At 50.2% G+C, this 21,889-nt stretch overlaps 1 long non-coding RNA gene across 1 annotated transcript; it reads right to left on the bottom strand.

Moving 5' to 3' along the window:
- Positions 1 to 1,460: 1,460 nt before the first annotated feature.
- LOC140631775 (uncharacterized) lies at positions 1,461 to 21,072 on the bottom strand. Its single transcript, XR_012029293.1, has 5 exons — positions 18,850 to 21,072; positions 17,672 to 18,292; positions 11,200 to 11,398; positions 3,402 to 3,520; positions 1,461 to 1,610 (listed from the first exon to the last, which is right to left on the bottom strand). It is a non-coding gene; the product is annotated as an uncharacterized lncRNA (long non-coding RNA).
- Between the last annotated feature and the right edge of the window lie 817 nt (positions 21,073 to 21,889).

Raw genomic sequence — 21,889 nt, 5'->3', positions numbered from 1 at the left:
ATGATAATGACAAAAGTAATAATAACTTGTGGTTAGATAACACCTTTCTTCTGAGGAGCTCACTGCACTTTACAGAAACAAGAAAAGTTGTTGATAGACAATTTATAGGGGAAAAATTGACTCCTGTTTTAAGGAGTTCATCTGTGGGAGATAATGTGGACTGTGATTTTTGCAAATCAACTGGCAAATACAATCTCTGTTTCTGGTCCGAACCTGGAATAAAAATGCCAAATAGAAGGAAGCAGAGGGACCTGGGGAGAGTAAAGAGATCAAGAGGGCTTCTCTCCCCAGTCATTAACCTGAACACAGTCTAGACACAGTCTGGGACAGTTTTGACCCTAAGTGATCCTGTGACAAAAGGCTGCTCAGAGGCATGGATATTAATATGAGAGGACAACTGTCTGCTTTCTAGACCGTCCTTGGGCTTCTCTCTGTGTTCAGGTAAAGCCCATTGGATCATCTCAGCAGACGCTGGGAAGAAGGGTGAAGCTGGAAGTCCACCCCAGAACCTGTCTCCTAAACGAACCCCAGCCCCCACCCTGCCTTTTGAATACTTCCGTCCCCTCACTTCCCTATGCCTCAGAAGGCATAATGCCTGATAATGCCCATCCCAGATCCTCGAGCTGTGCACAACCAGGGGACGGGAGAGAGGAGAAGGGGAGAAACTGAGTTCGCATGTGCCGGGTGTATTCCAGGTATTATCCCATTCGATTCTCATCAAAAACTGGATGATAGAGACGTGTCATCCCCATGTTCACAAGAGGAAATCAAGGCTCAGAGAAGTTAAATCATCTGTCAAAGGCCACACAACTATGAAGAGGCAGAAGCAGCATATAAATCCAGGGCAGTCTGCTCTTTCCAGTCCAGTAAGAAGTCTGGGAGGGGAGCTGATAGTAGACTGGTGCTGCTGGCACCAGAGAGCCCTGCCCTAAACATTAGTCAGGCCCAGAGGTTGAGAATCTGCCCCAAACCTGGGTGCCTGAGGACCAACCTGCCAGCAGCATCATGCAGAATGGACTGCAGGTGGGACACAGACTGGGAGCAGGGAAGTGGCATGATGTCTCTGGGCAAGAGATAAGGGAGCTAGCATCACATGGACAGGCAGGGAGGGAGGCTGGGTCTGGGGGACCACTGTAGAGAAAGAACTTTGAGGACAGATTGTCTGTGGGGTAAAAGACAAAGGTCAAAGTTGATCCAGGGCAGTAGTCTTAATCTTCATTGAGTCAAAAACCCCTTTGACATTCACATGAAGGCAGTGGGCCCCTCCCCTAGAAAATGCACGTGGCCAACTCACAAACACTGACGTCATTTCAAAGGGATGGCTCGTTCCAGGTTAGTGATCCTTGTTCTGGGAAGGAGCCTAATGGAGTGGGAACATCAGTACTGTGTATTTTTGGCTTGGAGGGCTTTCAAGACAATTGTGCACTTATTTTCAGAGAAGAGAGGAAAGCTCTCTTAAATAGAAATTTAAAATCTTATTTATTTTTAATATAAGGGAGGAGTCGCTTTCCTTTTTCTGTTTTATCTTCTGCAAATCTGACAGCAGGAGAGTCATGAACACCACAAAAACCCCTTCACAGATCCGCAGATTCCTCTAGGTTTGGAGACACCTAGACAGAAAAAGGACACAAATCCAAGTTACTGAAGGTAGAACATTTGGGGACAAAGGGCAAAAAGGAGGGGGATCGGGGTGGGTCTAAAGACATTCCAGAAAAGCTGATGTCTCAAACTCTCCAGGAAACATGAAGCTTTAATATAGCCAAGTGTGCATCCAGGATACCGAGAGTATTTGCAGATCAGGACAGTTACATAAGAAAATACCACTTAAATACACAAGAAAGATACAGGATGGGGCAGAGCTTGGTTGGGAAGAAGGTGCACTTGGGTGTCTCTGGCAAGTCCCCTTCTATCCTTCCCACAAAGATGAAGTAAATTAAGGGAAGCTAAGGCCAATAGGAGAAGAAGGCAAGGAAGACGCTTGGTAGCAGCTTCCATCTACATAGAGGAGAATCAAAAAGTCCTCAGGTCCAAATTGGAGCCCACTTTGCTTCCACCAGTTCCATTTTGTGAGAGTAGCCAAACCCCACTGACCCCTCGGGGTACGAAAATCTAGGGATGGAGTAGAGCCACCACACTGGGGTGTGTTGTAATGTGCCCGGAGCCCAGCCTTGCGACTCACACACATCGGTTTCTCCCGATGCTTCCCATGGCATTTTCTGCCCAAACATTGGCTGATCCATCAGCTTCCTTCTCAAGCATGTGATCCAGGTAGATGGGTCTTCGTGAGATGAAGCTGGGTGGGGACCGCCAGGTGAGTCTGGTCATTGGTTCTGTACACCTATTCCTGCTCTGTGCTCCATGTAGGGGTGTGTGTGTGTGTGTGTGTGTGTGTGTGTGTGTGTGTGTTTAAGGGAGAGAGAGAACAGGGTGTGGAGCACGCATGTGTGCAAACCACCAGAGCAGGGGGCAAGGGCCATAGGCTTCCTTCACTAAAACCAAGAGTTCCAAGAGGCGTCTGGGTGGCTCAGTGGCTGAGAGTCTGCCTTCGGCTCAGGGTGTGATCCTGGAGCCCTGGGATCGAGTCCCACATCGGGGTCCCCGCAGGGAGCCTGCTTCTCCCTCTGCCTATGTCTCTGTCTCTCTCTGTGTCTCTCATGAATAAATAAATAAATCTTTAAAAAAAAGTTCCCATTTATAAGCAGGTGCTCACTGTTTATATAGGCCATAGGATGGGTGGCGGGGGGGGGGGCGGGGCAGCTACATGTGAGCTATCTGATGCAGGTGACAATGGCTTAAGGCATTACTTCCCAGACCTTCTTGAAGCCTCCAAAGACTTTGAAGCTCCAAACAAATGGATCTCGCTGAAATCTGAGGCACCGTCTTGCGCCAGGGAGTATAACACTCTTTTGTAGGAAGGGGACAGCCGAGTTCCAGAAGAGCTTGCCTAAAATCTCTCTGTACCCCAGGATTTTAGATGGTACCACTTAAGTACTGTTTCCTCTTGGAGCCAGCCCTGCTGGCTTCCCCAAACCAGCTCTTCCCCTGCCACCACCCCCATATGCTATATGTGGAGACTGGCCAAGGACAGGGCACACATTTGAGCAAAAAAAACCTCCCAAACTGGAGCTGCTTTTCTAGAAACTTCTATTGTTGTGATGCTTCTTAGATCATGGCTGTTTAACTGGGACATACTAAAAATAATAAAAGCCAGTGGACACTGAGCATTTAATATGTGCCAGATTTGGTGCTAAGTGTTTTACATACATTACCTCATTTGTCCTTAAAACAGCCCTATGAGTGAGATACTATTATTATCCCCATTTCATGGTTGAGAAAAATCGAAGCTAGGAGTTCAGGAATTTGCCCGAAAGTCACACAGTCATGACAGAGCCGGGGCTTACCTGAGTCTGTCCGATCCGAGAGCTTCCTCTTGTACCCTCTCTGTGATACACAACAATATTCTTTTCTGGAAAGTTCCAAACCTCTTGCATTCAATCCTAGGTACCAGTAGCAGAAAAGCCTGGAAGACACAGAGGCAGGGAAACACATAGGCAACAGAAGATTGGTGGCATCAGTAGAGGGTCAAAAATCTCAAAACTCCTCATACTTGGTCACTCACACGTAGCCTGACCATGAGCAGGCACGTCCCAGCAGCCCTCCTCTCTAGAAGGGCTGGGATTCGATGACTCTCCTCAGGCCTGAGTATATGGCCCCTCTGAAATGTTTCCAGTAAATGCTTACAGCCACATTCTCTCCCTTCCATTCTTCCCATTGGCCTCTTCACGTCCCTCCCCTTTGTGACGCTTCAAGGACAGGGCTTTGCTGTGTGACCTTGACAAACCGTACCATTCTGCATCTACTTCTTCGTTTGGTTTGTAAAATGAGCAGAGTAATTCCTACCCCCTTAGAGTGGTTGTGTGAATTAACTGTGGTACAAATAATAATAATAATAAGTGTGATGTGTCTGGCACGTAGCAGGTGATCAGAAAATGTGGGTGTTCTACTCTTTCTCTTTCCTTCTCTCTCCACTTTATATTCTCCTCCCCTTCTCTGGACAGTGGACCACAATGGCAATTTTCGACCCCCTGGATCTTCCAATCACTTCTGTGATGTCATGAGTCAAGGTCAGTGGACACAAACCATGACCACCATCTGGCACCTTCTCTTTGTAAGTAATGCATCTTGCTATCTGGGTGCTAAACTTGGTCTAGCTGCATGACGTAAACAGGTAAAAATTCGAAACTATCTTCTAAAATAATTTTATATTTTGAATTGGAAAGTAGCTTCCAAGAGCACATCTTTCTCAGATGCCACTGGGAAGGGAGGTGAAGCAAATCAGCACAGTGCAAGGAACTGCCTCAAAAGTAGCAGTTTCCCAGGTGCCTGGGTAGCTCGGTTGGTGGACTCCTGATTTCAACTCAGGTCATGATCTCAGGGTCGTGAGATCAAGCCCCATGTGGGGCTCTGCACTGACTGTGGAGCCTGCTTGGGATTCTCTCTCTTTCTCTGCCCACCTCCTAAAAAAAACGTCGCAGTCCCCATTTCTGGAAAGGTTTCATCCAGTTGCACCGCACGGCTCTTCCCTCATCCCCACTGCATCCTTGGGAACCGCATGCTTGGGGGACAAGTGGGCTCTCAGCCCCCCACCTCCACTCCCATTCCCTGGCACTTTGCGACCTCCTCATGGGTGACAGCAAGTTCCATGTCACAAAGACGGCCATCCGGGTACTTGGCTGTTCCTTGGTAGACTGCGCAGACCCATGGGAACGGGCCTTCCCGCCTGGACCGTGAGAAGCAGGAGGAGGCTGAGAGCCCCGGACGGGGGAGCCGGTGGGGCCTTGCAGGCGGCCAGGCCGGGAGGGTTCTGGAGGGCCGGAAGGAGACTTGGGGACAAGAGCTCTGCCTGCGGGGTGGTGGCCGGGGTGGTGGCATCTCTCTGGTTTTCCAGGCCACGCCCTGGAATCGTCGGCGGATTCTTTCTGACGTTAGGCTGAACTTGCAGACCTTGACGGCGGCGTTGGGGGCACTCCAAGAGCAGGGCTCTAAGTATTTCCCGCAAACCACATTCCACAGAGCCCTGGACTTGGCAGAGTCACCTCGGGAGCCCCTGAGGGGGCGTGGTTCACCCTTCACTTCTGAGAACCCTCCTCATCTCCAAGGACAGCAGATCCTCTTTCATCTGCTTTAGGTATTGGAGTTCCTCGTTGGATTTCATGTCAGGAAGAGCTCGGCCACCAGGAAAAGCTTGAAAGCCTTTGCCTAGATGGTGTCCAAGGTCACTGACCTCAATATGAAGGTGACCCGGGGCACCCTGGCTCTTCCTGGGAACCCAGTCAGCCCCAGGGAAGCGCCCCAGGCTTATGCGGCTCAGAGAGGCTGCCCTCCCAGCCCCGACAAGTAGGATGGCAGCTCATAGCACAGCCGAGCTGAAAGCTGTGATTTTCATTTTTAAAAGCTTAAGAAAAAATGCACAGGGGCCAAATGTACAGGAACTTCTGCTAAGGACCTGCTATGTTAACTGCAGATCGTCTTCTCATGAGCCCTGAAAATGGATCCTGGGAGCACATGACAAAAACCCCATACATCTAACCATAAGTTGGTGTTCTAAGAGTGTCCCCCACTCCCCTGCAAGGATGCTCCCCACCACTATTCTTGGGTTCTTGCTTGGGTGGCTAAGGAGTCAGGCTATGGAGGGGTCAGGGGTGACCCACTTTGGTCCTGGGTTTTTTTAAAGATTTTATTTATTTATTTGAGAGAGAGAGAGCGAGCTATGGGTCAAGATAGCTCAAGCAGGAAGGAAAGGGAGAAGCAGGCTCCCTGCTCGATTCCAGGGCCTGAGGATCATGACCTGAGCCAAAGGCAGACACTTAACTGAGCCACCCAGGTGCCCCTTGGTCTTAATTTACCAAGGATGAGGTACAGAAGTTCACCCAGGACAAAGCCAGGCCTAAGAGAAGGATATTCTCTAGGCTCAGATTAGGAATCCCAGACCCAGGGAGAGACAGTTCCAGGACACTACAGCTCCGGATGGTATCCCAGGGTCATTGGGTCCCTGGGTCCTCCTTCCTGGGGTTCCGCCCTGAGTCCAGTCCGAAGCCGCATGTGTTAGCATAATCGGAAACACAGTCCCTGCCAGCTCTTTGCCAGGCTGGACAGAGCAGCATTCACAGATCACTGCCCTGAAGAAGTTGATGAAAGGCAACTACGCCACAAGCAAACTCCCTGTCACTCCCCAGGGCCTGCAGTGCTCCAGGACTCCCAGAGATTGACACCCTAGCTGCTCAGACCCCCAACATGCTCTCTTTCTTTCCGCCTCATCCATGTCACTCTTTTGAAGCTCTGCTCCTATTCCATGACCACTTAGATCTTAATAGCCTTCTCTCGCATGTCCCCTCCTTCCTTCCAAATGAGAAGCAGGTATAAATGCTGGGCCTGCATTTGTCAAAACCAACAGGAAGGTGGGATACATGTCTGGGAGGGCTGATGAGAGAGAGGGAGAGGGGGAGGGAGAGACGGATGACACTCTAGGGCTGGAGCTTACATACTCTAAGGGAGGGGGGAGAAGAGGTGTGCCGGGTTTATAAGGTAGTGGAGAGGTGGGCTGGGGTCCCCGCACATCCCCCAGGCCAGGGCACTGTGGGGCCAGGGCTCAGAGGCTCCTCACAGCTGGAGTACAGTCACTCACTACCTTCACCTGACAGCACCAACTTGGGGCTATTTCTCCCCTTTCCCGTTACTCCTGGATGGCAAATATAGGTGGATATATTGTACTATGCGAGCACTCAAGGCGTGTGCATGTGAGCATGTATGTGTGTGTACCCTTACAATCAAAACGTATCCTCTGTCGTTAAAACAAGTAAAATAAAAACAGTATTAATTATGTTTTGGATTGATTCACAGAGATCTGGGAGCATAATTTCAATAAAAACTAGACTTGTGACTCCAATGCTTCATTCTTATTTGAATTTTAACATAATTTTTCAACCGTTCCGCCAGACCAGCATTTGGCCAGATTGACAGCTTTCGAAAGCTAAAATCTTTCCAATCTTCTCCCTACTTATAGAGGCTTGGGATGCTGGGGCTCAGGCTTGATGGCCTCCCGACATGCGTGCTCCTCCCTCATCATTTTCTGTGGCTTCCTGCCTCACAGCCAGCCCCCACAAGGGCGAGATGCTCCTGAACATGGCAGCAGATCTGCCTTTGAGTCCATGTGTATGGGGTGCTGCTTGCTTCTTGCCTCTTTCAGTGTGCTCCGGGTCCCGTGACCCCATTCACAGAGCTCTAGGCCAAGTCCATTCTGTTCTTCCACCCTCACTGCTCACCAGACCTTCCTGGGGCAGGCAAGGGGCTGTTGCCTGGGACAATGACAGTGACTCCCTCTTATCCTCACTTGTAAGCCCCTTCTGAAGACCTAGGAAAGATCCAACTATCCCTGGAAACTGCCCGGGGTAGGGACACGGGAAACTCTGCTTGTTAATGGATTGACCCAAGAATCCCAAATTCTGTAACCCCTGTGACAACCAAACCATCAGGTACCCCTTGACTTCCTCATTGTTGGGAAATAAAGTTTGTAGCATATATACATCTAGATCTCCTCATCTAGACATATAGAAAATATAGGTTTACCTGTTACGGAGCTCACACACATACATGTACTTTACATATATATATTAAGCAACAGAGACCTCCCCCATCCCCCCCCACACACACACAACCACCATCCCCTAAGGGCTCCATAGCCCCACATGTGTCAATCATCACTGGCTCCCAAATGCCCCCCTTGCCTCCATACGTCAGCTGTGTGCATTCATAATTGTATTTGCTGCAACCCCGGATATATTCCTGACAGGAGAATGCTTTCCTTTTGACTAGGTGTCAGCAAAACCAGAATTTTCTCCATATGATTTTACACATCTGATAACTGAAAGAACTCTCTGCAGTCCAGATTCTGGCTTCACACATTGCAAATTCTGCTTCTGCTGTGCTATCGATCTGGTTCTGGATGCGGATGCCGCAGGATCTACATACACTGGGTATGCGCCCAGGCCCTGCACCTCCACATGGCAATGCCACAGGAGCCAGCACAGGGCCTGTAGGGGTATTCGTGGGAGCCATTTCTATACCAGAACAGTGAGTAATACCTTAATGTATGCTGAGGAGACTGCAAACTGCATAAATATCTTACTAAAGCCAAATTGTCTCCCCAACTCACTGTTCCCTTAGCCAGATCCGCAAGATGCTCAAAACCACTTCAACACCCTAAGAAACTAATGAAGCACGTGGAGGGAAAGTTAAGGTGGAAAAAAAAGACAAAAACCTTAACCTACTTACCCTGCTTTTGCCAATTTTGCAAAACATACACCCAAGTGACCTGATAGCTCCAGCGCCTCCAAGTCCGCAGAAGGGATGTTGCACGTGTGGGGGGTCCTGACCCTTCAAATTTATTAACCTCACAGTCAAGCCACCACCACAAGTAGGACTTGGCCGCCTTTGATACAAGGGATGAAGGAAATCAAGTGTTCCCACTGCAAGGCAGAGCTTGAGCAAAGACGTGGAAAGCTCAGGATTGTGAGTGTTGAGCAGGAAAAAGCTCATTTGGCAGGAGAGTTGTGGGCAAGATATGAGGCAGAGGAGGGAGATCTAAAAGGCAGGCCAAGCGCAAAGCACAGAGGTGGCAAATGTGGGAGTAGGACGTCATAACGTCAACTATATAGCAGGAAGGTTTGACTCGCGCACCCAAGGCCGAGGGCAGGGACTGTCCCTCTCAGTGCCTGGGTTGGGGTGGGTGGATGGGAGACAGGGAGGCCAGCCCAGGAGCATCGGCTGCTCTGTTCTGTATTTCAGAATTCTCTGGGACAGGAACAGAAGGGTGTTGGGCAGAAACACACGCTCACCGACTCGCCAGCTCTGAGGCAGTGCCCACTCCTCTTCCTGCCCTGCCCTGGTTCCCCATTACATGTGACATGAGCTCTTCTCTCTGAATCCTGACCGCTCGGATCTGTCCTCACTCTGCGGGTCCCCATCTCTGGAATTGCACTCTGCACCTCCTCATGGTCCTCCCAGGGCACTGAGTCTCAGGAACACGGTCCTGCCCTGACCTCGCCTCCGCGGGGTACCATTTCTGCCAACCTTCTGAGACCAGGAGGCAAGAGGAGGCTGTGGCTTCTTTCAGTTGTAGCAACTGAGTATATTGGCAACCAACTGTGCAGATGGCAAGGAGGGGGGATGGCTCAAAGAGGATGCCAGTGCACACAGGTGGAAGGAAGAATGTGCGTTTAGCTGAAGGAGCAGCACATGGTGTGGGAATCAATGCACTTCATCGTGAATGTGTCCCATTAGAGGAGAGTAGCATCTCCTATTTGCCAGCCAGCAGCTTCGTTTTAGAGCTTTATGTTCTTGAGCTTTGATCATGGAGAAGTTGGGGTGTCTCCTTTAGGTTTTGGCGCTGCTCCCCTGTCCCGCCACCTACACTTTCTTCCCAGGTGATCTGACATGTGCTCTGGTTTTAACACCAGGTTTACACAGAGGCCTGGGCCTCTGCTATCAACTATATACTCATTAACAGGGGCTGGCACTGGCAGGGCACCCGCTATCGTTGGGTATTCTTTGTGGCCAGCGCCCATTCCGACTGGCTGGTATCCCTGTCCACAGTGAATTTTTTTTTATTGCGGAAAATGCATATAACTTAAAATTGACCATTTTAACCATTTTTAACAGTACATTTTGGTGCCATTAAGGATATTCACATTGCTGGGCAACCATCACCATCAGGTTTCTCTAGAACTTTTTCATATTCCCAAGCTGAAACTACATCCATGAAATGTAAATTCCCCATTCCCTCTTCACCGGCCCCTGGCAACCACCATTCTACTTCCTGTCTCTATGAATTTGCCTATTCTAGGTCCCTCACATAAGTGGAATCATACAGTATTTGTCTTCTTGTGACCGGCTTATTTCGCTTAGCATCACATTGATTCTACCATGATGCAGCATGGGCCAGAATTTCCTTCCTTCTTAAGATTGAATAATATCCCATTATATATACGTACCACATTTTGTTGAACCATTCACCTATTTTTTTAAGATTTTATTTATTTATTCATGAGAGGGACAGAGAGTGAGAGGCAGAGACACAGGCAGAGGGAGAAGCAGGCTCCCTGTGGGGAGCCCGATGCGGGACTTGATCCCGGGTCCCGGGATCACGCTCTGAGCTAGAGATAGACACTCAACTGCTGAGCCACCCAGGCATCCCGATCCATTCATCTATTGATGGACACTTGGGTGTTTCCATCCCTTGGCTGTTGTGAATAGTACTGGTATGAACATGGTTGTACAAACATCTCTTTGAGTCCCTGCTTTCCGATCTTTGGGGCATATGCTTAGAAGTAGAGTTGCTAGATCATATGATAATTCTGTGTTTGACTTTTTGAGAAACTGTTGAATATTTTTAATATCACACTTGTTATAAAATAGATACAATTGCTACTCAACATCTCCACTTGGGTGTCTAGTCAGCATCTCAAAGTCAAGATCCCCGAAACCAAAATCTTAATTTGCCCCAGTGCTCCCCACTTCTATGGATGGACTCACCACACAGGCAAGGCTAAAACCCTTGGCATCACCAGTGGTTCTCACTTTCTCTCACTCCCCACATCTAACCTTCCAGAAGATCCTAGAAGCTCTACTCTCAAAATAGAGCTGGGACCAAATCCCTTCTGGCAAGGGATCCCACTGCCATCATTGGACCCCATGCATCATTACCCTGACTGTGCAACAGCCTCCTAAAACATCTCCACTTTTTGTCCTTCCACCATCTAGCTTCACGCAGTTGCTATGGGCATTCGTTCAGAATGTCAACTAGATGACTTCACTCCTCTAATCAAAGCTTCCAATGGCTTCTCATCATAATTAGAGAAAGAGTCCCACAAAAGTCCCAAGTCATGACCATGATGAGACGACCCATTCCATGGCCTCCCGTCCTACCCCTCTGGCTCACATCTGGCCCCACTGGCCTTGACTCTTCTTCAAACATCCACTGGGTCCTGCCTTGGGGCCTTTACCCTGCAAGGTGCTTCTCACAAATCATCAGACTAAATCAAGAGGGATCACCCAACAATCATGTCTAAGACAGATGCTCCAGCCTGCAGTCTGCTGATTCTGCTTCCCTTCTGCTCACACACTCAGGACTCCCCAACTTACATTATCTGATTGTTTAGTGGCTGGATGTCTAGAAGGAGCTGTCGTTCTTCTAGAGTATAATTAGGGCAGCGAGAGGTCAGACGGCTGTAACCCCAGGGCATGGAATAGTATTGGCCACCGAGCTTAGAACTCCGCGTGACAAAGGCCCTTCCCATCATGAGGCTCACGGGCACATCTTTTTCTCCAGGCTGGTTCAGATCTGTGGACACAGGGAGAAGAGAAAGTGCTGAAATCCACTGCTGAGACACATGGGCAGATTCAGTCAGTGCTTTGGGATTCTGGGCGTCTGTGTCTAGTGACTCTGAACTTGTGGGGTCAGAGCCAGCCCTGTCAGCAGAGGGGGGAGAGCACATAGAGGTGACTTTAAGTGCCTTAGGAAGGCCTCAGGTGCACAAACAGCTTCATCACTAACTAACCTACTGTCACAGCTTAAGTTTTGCCATTAGTAATTATTTTATTTGCTTACACAAACCTTAAATCCATTTGACTCATGAGAAACCCAGGCATTCAGTCATCCAGCCTGTGTAGCAGGGCTGGAGCTCTGTCTGAGCTCTGCCCCCTGACCTCCCCCTGAATGTGATTATTCTGAAACAGCTCTGCACAGCTCTGTCCTAATACGATGTATTCTTCATAATGCTCAGTTTTCAAGCTATGGAATGAAGGGAATGGATGCTTAAGGAGGGACAGAGGGTCATGTCTGGAGAGACAGAATCAAGGACGGCCTCCAAATTGCTACCTGGCTGCTTTGGGCCTAAATAATCTTTGTTCTGAGGGCCAGCACTTTGGTGTAAACCTGGCATTGGGAAGTGCTATGGCCTGATGACAAATAGCCCTAACTGAGAAGCACTTGGAGCATTTTGGAAAGAAATGGTTGCATTGAAGAGGGCCAGTTCTTGGTCATGTAGTGGCACCTCGGTTTATTCTTCCAGAAGCTCATCTCCCCTATTCTAGTCACCTGGCCTTTCAAAGTGGTCATTTGGTTCAGCTCTATATAGACTATGTTGCTCAAACAAGTGTGCTTTTGAGAGTAGAAGGCAGAGTATTTAGTTATGCTAGAATAATGGCAGGGGCGGGATTGTCCAGGCCAACAGGAGGCCAAGTCCCCTAGTCATCTCTTCTGACCATGAGGGATTGAGTCATGATCTAGCATTTTAATGTACCAAATAAGAAGAGTCCCCAGCCTCTCCTGCAGGGTTCAGCCTCGCCATGGGCACTGGCCTCCTGGCCTCCCCTGTTCTGCCCATGACCCTGGGTCTAACCCTTGCATTTTCCCTAGAGGCCTAAGTTCTCCCCTGGGTCTCTAGCATCACCTATCAGCATAGGAAAGCCTGTTTCACCTACTCTTTCCTGACCACCATTGGTTTTCCTGGGTGCTCCCCTTCATGAGGACCTTTTGGGGGGTTGTGTATACTCACTAGTCCTGAAAAATGGCTTGACAGTCTGGCGGTGGAGCCTGTCTTTTCTGTCTTTTCTGGTGTTGCTCTAAGTCCTTGGCCACAGTCTTTGAACAAACCTCTTCAGGAGGGAACTACTTACACTGATCTGTTTAAAATTGGTTCCCACACCCTAAGGAGTTGCTGAGCGCACTGGGGCTGCTGAATACAACTTGGCTAAGATCAAAGTTAGAACTTGCTGAGGCTTTATGTCTGCAACTACCCAGAAATCCTTTTTGTGTTCCCCGGTGATCAGCAGAGATGGTGAGCAAGTAAGTGTTCAAGGAGCAGCAAGCCCCAAGGAACACCTTCCGCAGCTCGTTTTCTACAGCCTCTGTCAATGGACCGATCCCACCGCAGCCCAGCACATAGTAGGTGCTCAGTAAACATCTCCAGAGCTATTGCCCAATCATCTCCATGGGCCTGGATTTGTTGGGTCAATGCTGTGGTCTGGGGCTTCACAGAAAATTCTGCAACATCAGCGCTCTTAGAGAAAGAGCTTAGTGGAAAAAATGATCAAATCCAGTCCCCTCATTGGTTTCAGGTAAGAAAGCCAGGTGAGGGCCCCAAGAGGTGAAGTGACCTGTCCAATCTCACTAATGTCAGAGGCAATACTAGGCTTGGGCCTCCCGACTGCTCCTCTGTCCACACCACGTGGCCACAGGCCAGCTGGCTCTCTGACACCATGACTCACCTGATGTCTCAGAACTGTGATCCAGAGGCTCAGGCTCAGCACCAGACACCCCAGCTCTGGCCTGTAACCTTGGCACCATGGTTGTCCATACTCCTTCATGGCTCCCTGCCCAGCAAAATTACTCTCTGCCTCCTCTTGGTGTGATTCATCCCCCTGGCCCACTGACACCCTGTCCCTTTCCCCACTGGATTCCTGTTGGCTTGAGATGTACCTGCCTTCCTGCCCATTTTACCAGGAATGATATCTTTTTCATTTTCCTTCCTCTAATGCTTCAATGATACCTACCACTCATATATTATGTGAATGAACAACTTGCTGTGTGACCATAGGCCAATTGTTCACCATCTCTGGGCTTTCTCTTGGATCTAAAAAATAAATATGATGCTGCTAACCTGGCACATAGCATGGCCATGCTCTGATATGTATGTTATTGTGCAAATATCTTGGAAATACAGAACCTGACTATGGTCCTCAACAGTAAATGCCTTGTGCTGAGAGCATTTCTTGGAGTTCTTGAAAGGGGACTTTTCTATCTAAGATGAAAGAAACAGAGGGTGGCTCTGAGCCGTCCTAAGCTATGTATACTCTGTGTCTGAGCACCCAGCCTGGAGCCCAGCGTCGGCTTCAGGGAGGGGTGGGGGAAGGAAGGAACTTGTGTAGGTCTAGGGGTGAAGACGTCATGTGTAGACACTCCTCTCTGAGGGGCCCCCAAGTGCTCCTTCTCAGAGTCTGTCCAGGCTACCTGCCCCCAGTGCTGGCTGGCGAGGGCCACAGCCTTCTTCCTCAGCTGGGCTCCCATTGCTGCAGATGGAGCTGGGAGTTGCTTTTAATTAGAGACACTCTTTTCCTGTTTTCCATTGGCGGCTGCTTTCTGAGTTTCCTGCACACCCTCTGTTGCTTCCCGAAAGCATTTTTTTTTTTTTTTTTAAAGAATCCAAACTGTTTGGAGTAAGAAAAGAGAAAGCTATCATTATGTGAGCTGCATGGTGGCTTCTGCTGGCTTCCCGGTCATTTGGAGGTGGTCAAAAAGATGACTCTAGTGTCCAGGCATGGCCTGGGGAGCTTAGTACCACCTTCTCCTTCCCAGGCCACCAGCTCTGTTTGCCCATATTGAGTACCTGCTATGTGCCAGGCCTACAGATAAACCAACATGGTCTCAACCAGAAGCTCTTAGGTCTAGAAACTTGACTAATTGCACTCATGCCACGACAGAGGTATAGACAGTGCTCCCCTCGGCACAGAGCAGGGCCAAAGAGAAAGCAACAAGAGAATATCTGGCCCAGTGGGTTGTCTTCCCTAGGGCCTCACAGGGAAAACACAGCCCCACCAGGCTCTGATCTGGATTAGAACCTGCCCCCTCACATAGCTGGTGGAGGCCACATTCACTTAGCACACAAGGGATTCTGGGAGAGCTACCAGATTTAGCAAACAAAAATACAGTGTGCCCAGTTAAATGTGGGCTTCAAACAAGCGGTACATAATTGTTCAGCATAAATATGTCCTAAATATTTCATGGGACATACTTATCTTAACATAGTATTTAGGGCCTATTTGCACTGAAAATGATTCATTGTTGATCTGAAATTCACATTTAACTGGGCATCCTGTGTTTTATCTGGCAACTCTTTTCCCAGGTCAACAGAGAGTCCCAGACCATAAACCAAAGAAGTCCACTCTATCCGGCAGTGGGTTACATGGGATGCATCACACTTGGGGGAAGAGCAGCAAAACCAGGAGAAAGAAAGGGACAAGTGGCCTCCATGTATCAGCAGGATGAAAAAAAACAGGGTTCTAATCACAGAAGCATCCACATTGTAGGTACCGAGGCTTGTTTGAAACCATCAATATCCAAGGGGAAAGTGACAGAGATGATCGCAGGCCGGGCCTGCTGCTCACCAGGAGGAGGAGGAGGAGGAGGAGGAGAAGGAGGAGGAGGAAGGATGGTGGCTACTTACGAGAATGCAAGCCTTAGTCCAGTAATTCCCAGCCATTTTGCTACTGCTGTTCCTATCATGGTCTATTTTGATGCGTAATCCAGCCCAACCCGAAATATGTGTCCTATGGCTGACATCGTTAACTTTCCCTTAGCGCAAGTGTGATTCTGTTTGAGAATGGTTTCTGAATATAGAGAACTCTCTGACATCAAAAGAGTAAGATCAGAATGTCTGCTGAGCGTGGAGCCTGCCGCGGGGCTCCAACCCACGACTCTGAGATCATGACCTGAGCTGACAGTGAGAGTTGGACGCTTGATCGACTGAGCTGCCCCTAAAGGTTGTCAAAAAAAAAATGTTTAAATTAAAAACAAGGGATCCCTGGGTGGCGCAGCGGTTTGGCGCCTGCCATTGGCCCAGGGCGCGATTCTGGAGACCCGGGATCGAATCCCACATCGGGCTCCCGGTGCATGGAGCCTGCTTCTCCCTCTGACTATGTCTCTGCCTCTCTCTCTCTCTCTGTGACTATCATAAATAAATAAAAATAAAATAAAAATAAAAAAATAATAAATTAAAAAAAAATTGCTGAGACTTTCTGAAAAGAAAAAAAAAAAATGTCTGCCAGGGCAACCAGAAAGTTCTAGAAGATCACTGAAGGAGATCTGGGAATGGGAAGTGAGATGAGGAGGGCAAAGCCTCAACCCTCCGGAGTTCCTTCCTGGGGTAAGAGGCCAAGTGGAGTCTAGAAGAAGAGAAGCAACCCCCAAACCAGCCCTGGCTGGGCTGGGAGTGGTCCGTATGGAGGAGAGAGGCCCCAGGCCCCAGGCAGTGCCGACACATCCCTGCTTCTCAGGAGGAAGAAGGTGCAGCCTGCTCTTACCTCTAATGTGCTTTCTGGACTGTGAGGAGCTCTCCCACGGTTTCTTCTGTGTGTTTTATTGTTGTTGTTTTTATAGAGGGGAGTGGGGGAGGGCCAGAGGGAGAGAGAGAGTCTCAAGCAGGCTCCACATCCCGCAAGGAGCCCAATGGGGGACTCGATCCCATGACCCTGATATCATAAACCGCAGCCGAAACCAAGAGTCGGCCGTTCCACCACTGAGCCGCCCGGGCGCCCCTGCCCCCGGGGGTTTCCTCTATGTAAACGATCATCAACAGTGCCCTGGGCCTACACATTGCACAGACCAGGCCTGATATTTTAAACCCTTTCCGTTCACGGAGCATTTTATGCTTGGCTTTGTTCTGCTCTCCAATTTCCTACTTCACCAGCGGGGCTCTGAAGAGTCGCACGTGGTCGATAGGGAAGTGCCGTCTGAGCAGCTCTAAGAGGCCATCCCCTCTTTGCACATCTCTAGTTTCGGGCGAGGAGATCAATTATAGGCTTTTACATAAGAAGGCTAATGCGTTTTCAAAGCAGGCAGATCGCCCTCCCATGTTTTGACAGTTTGGCTTTAGTTGAAATATAATTAAACTTTTCTAAGACAAGGGCTTTGAAACTCCATCTACACACTGTTTACATGTCTTTTTTCTTTTTTTCTTTTTTTTTTTTTTTTTTTGCTTGAGAGTTGGGTTCTTACTTGCTGCAGTACAATTAATTCGCCCTTCACTTTCTGCACTCAAAACAAACACTGGTTTTCAGCGTTGAGCTTTTATACTCTGCATAGCTGAGAGTGGAAAAAATAACATCTGAAACAGGATGGGCTTTTGATGCTACCTCCTTATGACAGACACGTTTGAAAACCACCGCTGGTGAGTCACTCACATTCTGTGCATACCCTCTCCAAGGAGCAGGAAGTGTGGGTATTTGAAACCCTTAGGCCATGAGAAGTTTTCAGATGCGTTTTAAGGATTGGCCAGCAACCCCTCCCAAGCACGAGCCTGCAGTGGCCTTGCTAAGTGTGGACCAGCCTTCCGCCAGCCTCTCTTCCTTTGTTCTCCTTGCCCTGGTTTTGCTTTTCTGCTAGCAAGCCAGGTCTGTTAAGTACAGAGCTAGCGAATTTATAAAACCAACAAAAACATTAAAAAAAAAAAATCGGCAATGACAACAATCAGAGCCTGGCGGTTGGTAGGGCGGGTGGGGGCAGGCAGATGGTGCAACAAGATGTCCCCAGGCGGCTCGCTGGGGACCCAGCCTTGTGGCTCTGTGGCCAAAAAGAAATAAAGAAGTCGGGTCCCAGCCAGTGCTTTCACTTCTAACCCGACTCATCAGCTGTGGGTAATGAGTCCCCACGCCTCTGCTTCACTATCTCCAAAGGCCAGAAGAACAAGAAAGGGGATGGGGTAGGGGTGGGGGGCTGGGGGGATACAACTGAACTAAACTGAAAGGACTTTAGATGAGAGATTTAAAAAAGAAAGAAAACAAGAACTTGGTGGAAATGAGCCAGATGTTGCCATGAAAGAAGTTCTTAAATCCTAACCTTGTTTGGGGAAAGGAAGGAGTCCCAGGGAAGGATGAGTTTCTGAGGATGATGAGCCCCCAGAGGGAGACCTTGGCGTCCCCCATGTGGATGGAAGTCTTTCCAGAACATCAGCGTCTGATATCACCAGAGGGAGTGATCTGGAGGGTGGTGGATTCACGGGACCATCCACTTTGCGCTTACGCTTGTGTTGCTACTGATGGTTGTCTGAAAGCGAAGGAATCGTGTGGGAGGCAGAAGCCCAGCCTTGAGCACTGGTGGTGGTCCAGGAACGTGGGAAGAATCCCGAACCCACTGGAGCTGTGTCCGCCACAGGAGCAGCCCGAATGCTGCAGGCCACGAAGGCCAGCTGCCTCCCAATCCTAAGAGAACCTAAAGTCTTCATTGATGAAAAACATCCCTGGAGTCTTAACCAGCAGCTCCGGGAGAGGTGAGATGGCTGGTGGCGTCATGCAGTCCTGGACAAGCTGATGGAGAAACGCACACTCCTCGGGTTAGCACAGTGCGGGCTCGTGGGGTGTCCAAGCACAGCACGGGCAGTTCTGAGCACCTGGGATCAGTCACCAAGGCAGCACGTGGGACACACAAGGAATAGCTTGGTGTGTCCTCTCCCCGCTGCAGCTGAAACAAATCACCATGTATTTAGCGGCTTAAATAACATACATCCGTCATCTTACAAGTCCTGTAGGATAGAGGTCTGACTCGGGGCTCACTGGGCTAGATTTGAGGGGGGATGGCAGGGCTGGGTTCCTCCTCAGAGCTCTAGGGAGAACCTGTGTCCTCCCCTCCCATCTTTTTGAGGTCACCTACATGCCGTGGCTCGTGGCCTCCTTACTCCTTGCTGCACTTTTCTTCTATGGCCATGCCTCCTCTGGCTCTCTCCTCTTCTGCCCCCCTCCCCTGGTAAGGACCCTTGTGGGGTCCCCCCCACTGGGTCCACCTGGAGAATCCAAGACAGCCTCCCACTCCTAAAGTCAGCTGGTTTACAGCCTGAATTCCTTCCCCAACCTTCATTCCCCTTAGCCATGTAGTGTAACACATTCCCAGGTCCTGGGGAAGGATGTGGCCAGCTCTGGGGGCCATTACTCGGTGAGAAACCGTGGTATCCTTTATCGGTGATTCTCACGGGGCATGAGATCATTTCTTGTTTGTAATAACATAATACAAATAACACACACTTAGCATGTGCCAGCCACTGCTTTAAGCGCCTGTGCTTTTAATCTTCCTGACAGCTCCACGAGGCAGGTGCCGTTAGTCTCCCCACTGTATAAATGATGAGAAAGTACAACACCCATGGCTGGTAAAGGGTCCAGATAGGGCCAGCACCCAGCCCTCTGGCCCAGACTCCAGGGGGTTTTCTCTGAAGAGATACACATAAGGGCATTACCTTCTTGGCTCCTTGCTCCCCGTAAGTCCTCTTGCAGAGAGAGGGGGCTCCCTCTGTTGTGTCAAAGGCCCTTACACAGCACGGGAAGGTTAGTTATAAAGTTATGTTCATCCTACTGCCCTTGACACTGTCCAAGTCCTGACTACACGGAGCTGAGTTTCCAGCTGAGAGTTTGGAGGAGCCAGAAACATACCCAGCCTTGTGCACTCTGCTTCCACCAGGAGATACAAGGCCCAGGAAGAGCTGATGCATGGAAATCGCTTTGCTGCCATTTTCCATGAATGGAGAGGGCCTCCGCATGGGAGAGGAAGCAGAGTGTCATAAAATGAAGTGTGTGCCACCCTTCAGGGCTCCCTGGGGTCATTTGGTTGATGGGGACAGAGCATGGTCACACAGGGGAAGTTGGCTGCCATCTGTGTGCCCCCATCAACGGTGGAACCCCACAGAGACAGCAGGTTGGCCTCTGCAGAGGGAAGCCCCCACCCCCCACCTATGGCTTGCATGACTTTCCCACAATAACAGAGGGGAGGCAGAGCCAGAAATTCAGACCAGACGTGGCCTCCTAGAGCCCCTTGATTGTTTTAGAACTCATTGCCTCCTTGGTCCAACATGCAATGGCCTGGCCCCTGTTGGCAAGATCAACGGTAAACTGGAGAGAACGGGGAGCCAACTCAAAGCTCCTCGGGGCCCCAGGGAAGCAGGACAGAGGGAACCTCAACCGCCAAGTTCCGCAAATTTCACAAGTTTATTACAAACCCCAGAAGTGTTGTTTGGTTGCTTAAAAACGATTTAATTTTTGCAATCTCCCAGAGAGAGGGTGCCTCACTTTAAAACGGGTGTTGAAAAACAGTGGCTCTGGGGGAATGAAGGGTGTCTCTTCTCCAGGGAAGGGGGCAAGTAGGCAGAGAGAAGCACCCCCGTGTTGAAGCTGTAGGAAACTCGGAGTTCTGACACCTGGGGCACAAGGCGTCTGCTCCCATGGTGGAGCCAACCCTCCCATTATGTAACCAGAATGGTCACCTTCTCCAGGTTTGCCTAGGATTCTGTGTGATTCTCATCGGAACATTGCACACCATGAGTGGAGAGGAGGCCTCTTGTCGTGGTGGAGAGAGGGCTGAGCTCTGACATCAGATGGGCCTGGGTCTGAATCCCAGCGCCGCCTCTTCCTCCCTTCATACCTCCGACAGTTCCCTTAGCTGACAGCTGCCCAGTCGAAGGGATACAACACCTACCCTGCACCCCTGGGGGGCTAGGCTGAGACAGCTGTGCTGGGAGGCGCGTGACAGCACAGGAGCTCGTGCTCTCTGGGGCCTGGACGGTGGTGGTCGCCACTATTGCTGTTTCTTTGCATACTGCCAGCAGGATGGCCTTCCTACCGCAGAGGTCATCCACAGGTCAGGGCCGTTTTGACCTCTCACTCTGCTCCTGCCATTGTGACGCCTCCAGGGGCTATGGGCCCTAGCTGAGTGAAGCGCTGCGCAGGCAGCTCTGTGCAGGCCTAGGAGGGGGCACAAGGTGGCTTGGGCTCAGGGAGCTGGTCCCCAGGCCTGCGGGTATAGACAGACAGCATAGCTGCACCTGCAGCAGGTCTCCCCAGGTGCCCAAGGTAGGGGCGCCCACTCCATGATAGGAAGGTTGGCATTTGCGTTTTGTGAGCCGGGAACGGATGCTGGCCGCTGCCACCACGGGCACCCTGGGGGACATGTGCCAGGGGCGTTCCTTTCCAGCCACCTCGTTTGGATGAAATGCACACGGCACATAACCTGGCCCCATATTTTGTAGTTTAACATCAGCTCGCGGTGTTGACTGAGTTGCTTTCAACGTATTTCAATGGCTTTGGCTGCCTAACATCATTTGAATCACCGTGGCCTGAATTGCTGTGGCTCGCCGAGTGGCGAGCTGCGTGCAGGGACCCGGCAACACTGGCTGCTACACAGCGGCCACAGGTGGGAAGTCCGTGAGCTCTCGGTGTCCCACGGGATACTGAGTCACTTCCTACCTGGAGCCCTGACTTCTCAGCCAGGCAGCAGGTGGGATGGCTGGAGGGGAGTGTGATTTGGGGCTACAGTAAATCACAAGCGCTGGCACCCGCTCCCCACAAGCCGACTGCCAAGTGCACGTGACTGCGAGATGGCTGTTTGCTAAATGCCTGTCCACCAGCCCCAGTTACGATACCGTGTTCACCCCTGCGGTGGGCAAACTTGAGAGATATTGCTCAGTGCCAGGGAGGGGAAAAGGCACAGGGCACACCTGTTGCCGGGGAATCAGCCTGGCTGGCTACTGAGAAGGGGACAAGTACAAATGTCAGCCAGCGGTTGTCAAAGTAGTCTCTACAGGAAAGAGAAGCCAAGAGACAGCAGCATGAGCAGTACGGGGCTGGGCATGGTCTCAAAGGCTGTACGTGTCTTAACCCATTTGCTCCTCGTGGCAATCGCGTTTACCATGGGGAAACGGAGGCAGGTCAAAGAACACACCCCAGGTTATAAAGCTAGCAGGTGCTGCAGGTGCTGGGATTTGTACACTGGGTCTGACTTTTGACTCCAGCGTCCATATGCTTCACCTTGACAGTGAGTCAGCCAAATACACGAACTTTCTTTTCCTTTCTATCTTGCATATAAAGAGGCACCTGAAGATGTCAAAACCCTCCCTTGGGCAGAGGGAAGGAGCACATGGTCAGCAGCATGAGGTGAATGAGCCAGGGCAGGTTTTTAAAGGCACTTCCCACCCAGAAGATACCTTCTTGTCCCCAAGCTTGAGAGGACCTGGAGAGACTGTCTCACTGCCACCAAAGTGCATCTCACAACCAGTGAAGCACAGCCACCCCCTCCCGT

Source organism: Canis lupus, chromosome 4 (genome assembly GCF_048164855.1).
Source record: "Canis lupus baileyi chromosome 4, mCanLup2.hap1, whole genome shotgun sequence".
Taxonomy (NCBI): Eukaryota; Metazoa; Chordata; class Mammalia; order Carnivora; family Canidae; genus Canis; species Canis lupus.
The sequence above is the reverse complement of the archived record's forward strand: the minus strand, read 5'-3'. Positions and strand labels throughout refer to the sequence as shown.